The 5298-nt window shown below is 45.9% G+C and overlaps 1 long non-coding RNA gene across 1 annotated transcript; it reads right to left on the bottom strand.

Annotated features, from left to right (window-relative positions):
- Positions 1 to 2730: 2730 nt before the first annotated feature.
- Positions 2731 to 4566, bottom strand: LOC143693122 (uncharacterized). Its single transcript, XR_013180611.1, has 3 exons — positions 4534 to 4566; positions 3897 to 3960; positions 2731 to 3257 (listed from the first exon to the last, which is right to left on the bottom strand). It is a non-coding gene; the product is annotated as an uncharacterized LOC143693122 (long non-coding RNA).
- Positions 4567 to 5298: the final 732 nt, after the last annotated feature.

Below are 5298 nucleotides of genomic sequence, written 5' to 3'. Positions count from 1 at the left end.
ACAGGAAGGAGCCGGCTTTGCGGGGGGAGAGGGAATGGGGGAAAGGGAGCGAGAGAAGGCGAAGACGGGGAGAAGGAAGGAGGGCTAGAGAGAGGGACAGGCGGGGAAGCCTCCAGAGCCCCGGCTGCACCCCGAGCCCGGCCCGGCGCCTCGCCCTGCCCGGGATGCTGCGGCGCTCGGCGGAGCTCGGCTCGCTCCGGAGACGCTCGGCTCCGGTCGGCTCTTGGCGCCTCAACTCGGCTCTTGGCGCCTGCATTCGCCTCTTCGGCCGAGCTCGCCTCGCTTCGGCCCAACTCCCAGCCGCTCTGTGCCTTCGGCGCGCCTCGGCTCCGCTCGCCTCGCCTCGGCTCCCCGACGGCGGGCGGGCAAGCGCCGCCGCCTCCCGTTCAGCTCGCCCGGCTCGGGGCTCTCCCGCTGCCGCGTCCCGCGGGCGGCCCGGCCACGGCGCGGACACGACCGGGAGCGCGGGCTCGGGCAGGAGCTCATTAGGCTGGGAGCGCACTGGCGCTAAGCAGCGCGCACGAGAGCAGCAGGCTCGCTTCGCCTGAGCTCGGCTCGCTTCGCTTCAGGCAGCCTCGGAAGCCTCGCCTCGGTTCGCTCGAGGCCGTCAGGGTCGGCCGCTCTCGCCTTGCTTCGGCCGAGCTCGTGCGATTCCCCCGAAGGCGGCGGCGTTCGGTTGTGGTTTTAGAAATATCCTCCTCTATCGATTGGATCTCTCTACAGTTAGATTTATATTTCTAGAATACTTCTATTAATCCAAATAAAAACCCCATCTCTAACCAAATAAATACAAGAAAACACCTTCTTTTAAACGGTATCGAAATATTTTTATACTTTGTATAGTTATACTCACATTTATATTTATCGTTTCTTTTGATGCAATCTATTAATAATTATCTATAATATCTATAAAATTCTAGACATGTATTTAAAGTATTATCTATATTATGTATCGTATCTACTGCTGCAACTGATTTTTTCTTCTAGCTTTAAACTTTATCTGTATGTATTTATGATATCTTTCTAGACTTAGATTTCTACCTTCATATTCTTTGTATTTATCATTTTTATCATCAAAACCCTGCCTATTGACAAGTTAAAAAAAACGCTTTCTTTAACGATCTAAAAAATATTTTTATATTTATAATTTTCCTATTTCTATTTATAATTTGCTCTCTAGTACGTGATAACATACCTGCTCCTGCACCGCAGTGGGGCTCCCTCTCCTGGGCACCTCGGGGTGCCCCCAGTGGCATCAGAGCCCCGAGTCTTCACCCCCCCCCTTTTCCTCTAGTTAGAAACGACACTGGAACTTTTTTCTGGAAACAAAGACATGACCTAAATCCTCTCCCCGTGTCCTAGACAGAGAGATGTTCAGTTCTTAGTTGACTGGGCAGCAGTTTCTTCAATAGAATGATAAACAATATGGAAACGTTTTAGCTACAAGCAAATAGGCAAATCGGAACAAGGTCCTGGTGGCCAGCCACTGCAGTTCTTTTGAAGCAACTTTTTAAACAATCAAATACTGATACCACAAAAAATAAAGCAAAAAGCTGACTACCGGCTAAGAAAGAAGGAAAAATTAACTTTTGACGACAACAACAACATTCCAAGGACACAGGCTTTTTTCCAATCTCAGACCTTATTACTACTACCTCTCTTGGGAATTCTCATCGTGGATCCCAAAAGGAATAAATCCCTCAGCGTGTCCTAAAGCACCAAGGAGCTACCTACAAGTGAAGGTGGCTACTTTCAGTGCAGACACAGCTGATGACACAGCAGTGGCACAGTTCCGTGCTGCACAGGGATAGTACTGTCTCCTCTTCTCCAGCAGCTGACTCTCTCCTGCCATGGCTTCTGTAAATGCATCAGAGCATGACCTTAACCACAAACAGGCAAGAAAACACCATCCGAAGTCTTTCATTAAGCAGTACAAGAAGGGTTCCAAGCAGAGACCAACAGAATTTCAAGGAAGCAGTCTGCAATTAAACCCCCTCAGATTTGTTCAAGTAGCCGGCAAAATGGAACCATTCAGAATGACAAAGAAAACCCCCCAAGTATTTATACAGGAGTCCTTAATGTCAGAAAGGGGATGACAGGTTATGTTCAGATAAGATGAATGTTTATTTGGATCTATAAATAAACTTCTCTCGTGGCCCTTTGCCAAAAAATAGAACCTACAAGTGAACACCTACACCTGCCTCAAGAGACCTAACGAGCCCCTGGCAGCCACCGCATCAAAGCGCAGTGGATGTTTCTAATCCAGGGGAAGGAGAACAATATCACCTTTTGTTCTCTCCAGTTTGTTTCCTCTGCAGTCCTAGTTGCTCCCTTATGATTTTTACAGTCTCTGTATCTTCTCGGGCAGCGCTGAGTCTGACGACCGGGATACGAGAGTCCTTCCCTGCCCTACGGAGAGAACCAGGAAAAAAAGTTCAAAAAAGAACAGGGCAGTTTGAAGTTAATACCTCCGACGAGAAGCAGCACCCGACAAACAGAGCAACGGTGAACAAAGCGTGACACCTCCCTGGGGACAGAAGACTTACAAACTCTCCGGGATTTACAATTCCAGTAACCAAGCCCTTCAGCACAGCAGCCAAGTGTCCCATTAGGTGGTGCTGCACCAAAGCACGATCCGAGAGGTTCCAAAGAGTGAAATGCACGTTATTGTCCAAAGACGTAAATCTTGCAAAATAACAAAACTACAATAGATCTAAACTACAGGGCAAGAGTACCAGTGTTAGCTTGAGGAGCTGGAACCATCCAGGTGAGCAACTGCTAACTGGATCCTCAACAGAGTTTGAGGAACCCTTCAGGATACAGAAGGGTTTTCCCCAGAAATTGCACAGGCCGAGTTTTGATAGAAGTACACTTGCCAGATGCTCAGAAACGTCACCCATCCTCCTCCGGGTGTCCTGAGAGAGCTGCGAATGGCTCTCACGTGGTTTGAGCTGGTTCTGTAAGGGCTCAGGGTGAATTTCACCAGATGCAACCAAACTGGGCAACACCCAGTGGGACAGAAGGAACCCAAAGCTTGTTTTACCCAAAGCTTGGGTAAGCAGAGCTCCAGCAAATACCGAGGAAACGATCAGAACAGGGTAACAAATAATAAACATACCTTTTTTTTTTTTTTTTTTTTTTCAGATGAGCAAAACAATTAAGGAGAAGGTGAAAACCTCACCATGACTGAACATTTCATCACCTGTAAGCTGACCATCCTTAGCATAGAGGACTCCAAATTTAAAATTCACCGATCCCTGGAAAATAAAACCAAATATTATTTGGTGAACAGTCAAACAGAAGACATAAAAATTTGGTTCCTCTAATCTTTGCCTACATCCTACACGTTAGAACATACATTTTATACCATCTCCTACTACACAATAATTTACCTTTAAACTTTGATAGTATAGCATAAAATCATTAACTTAGACGGGTGATCAATTATGATTAAGTTGGTGCTTCAAGTTATTTTTGCTGTCAGGTTCAAAAAAACATGACTTCTTTTTACTGTAACGAGCAATTGATTTAGAACTCATCAAAAGCCCATCCAAATACAAAGCCGTATTCACCGGACGGGTCTGTGAGCAAGAAGTAGTTAGGCTTGTACTCACCTCTTGCCCTTCAAGAACCAATAAATCCTGTCAACAGAAACAGCATCTTTAGCCCCCTCCTATTAAGGATTCTACAAGGATGATGGTTTTATTGGTGTTTAGAAGTTTGGATTTGAAATGGCCAGCTCAATGGATAAAGAGACAGTTTAAGTAGTATTAGATTATTATTATTATTCTTATTAGCTACTGGAAGAAACAAACCAGTAGGATCTATACTTAATTACTTCTATTTCCAGGAAATCATAAAGAAAAAGAACCAAACCAAAAAAAGTCACTTCCTACCTTTTGTATCTCAGGATGAAAAATGTCTCTTGGGCTCTTCTCCAGTTTCTCCAGACTCCTGGCACTGAAATGCAAATGAACGAGTGCTTTATAGGAGGGCAAGTGCACATTCCAACCCCGAACCCCCAACCGATGGCAGTTACAGCGCTTACAAAATGAATCCTTCCCAGAGCCTCTGGGAAATGGAACGGTTTGTGCAACTGCCATTTCTTCCCCAAAATACTAACTCCCAACACTTCCTAAACTGAGTTTGCATTTAAAAACAGAAATTAGAGCCCCCCCTAAAGCACAGGGGCTCTGTTCCATCACCCTTCACTTTGGCTCCACACGGAATCACGGGGAGCATTTTAGGAGGGCTCAAGAACCAATTCTATTTCTCTCTTTTTTCTAGTGCTCTCTCTTCCTAAATAATTCAAGGCAAGTCAAATGAAAAAGGACAAGTTCAGCATCAAATTTTGTCTGCTCAAGAACAGCCTTTAAAACCACTTCTTGCTGCCTTCAACGGTTAAGACTTGCAAAACAGTTTCGCAAGTTTGATAGGTTTATCCTAAAAACCACAGAACGCAAGCTCTGAATGACAGGAAAAGGTACACAGGCAAATATCTCAGCTGATGGTGGCTTATTTGCAAACACAGACCTTAACGGACATTGCACGGAGAATGTTTCAGTGGGACTCTAAGGAAAAATATTTTCTGAGTACCCTGTAAACAAGAAAAGCTAGGATATATTACAGGACATACCCACGTGTTCTGCATATTCAAATAGGATTATCAATAAAAACATTTAAGAAGGAAGAAAACCAAGGTAATTTTACTCAGCTATATTTACTGCCGATTTAGAGGGAAAAAAAAAAAAAAAGTGAACCAGAAACGCCTACAGTAGAACTTTAAACCAATTGCTTGGATAAAAGCAGCTCATGGAACATGAAGTAGAAAAAAAGCGAAACCAGTATCAGACCTGCCTATTTTCTTACCATTGCACAAGAAAATCCGACAAGCGGTAGAAAGTCACTGCCTAAAACCGATCCTAGGATGTAACCGAGAACAATGGAGGCATTTGCTAATCTAAACGGAAACCTTTTCCGGACCCTAGTGTCAAATCACACGTTTTGTCTCTCAGCAGCTCGAGGCTGGAGAGCATTTCCCCTGGGGGTCGGGAGGGTAGGGGCACAAGGGGCTGAGTTTGCCGATCGCACCTGTGCCATCAGAAGGATCCTGCCCGGCGCTCCTTGCGCTCGCCATTCTCCGGGCCATCGCTGTGTTTTACTGCTCAGCGATGCCGCTCCATCTGTTTGCGTGGAAGAAAGAGCCACGAGCACTGAGGCACTCAGCAGCCGTGTCATGCCAGCGATGTCGAGCGCTCTCTGCTCGCAAGGCTGAGCCCGCCGCGGAGCCGCCTCCGC

Source organism: Agelaius phoeniceus, unplaced genomic scaffold, assembly GCF_051311805.1.
Source record: "Agelaius phoeniceus isolate bAgePho1 unplaced genomic scaffold, bAgePho1.hap1 Scaffold_295, whole genome shotgun sequence".
Taxonomy (NCBI): Eukaryota; Metazoa; Chordata; class Aves; order Passeriformes; family Icteridae; genus Agelaius; species Agelaius phoeniceus.
The sequence above is the reverse complement of the archived record's forward strand: the minus strand, read 5'-3'. Positions and strand labels throughout refer to the sequence as shown.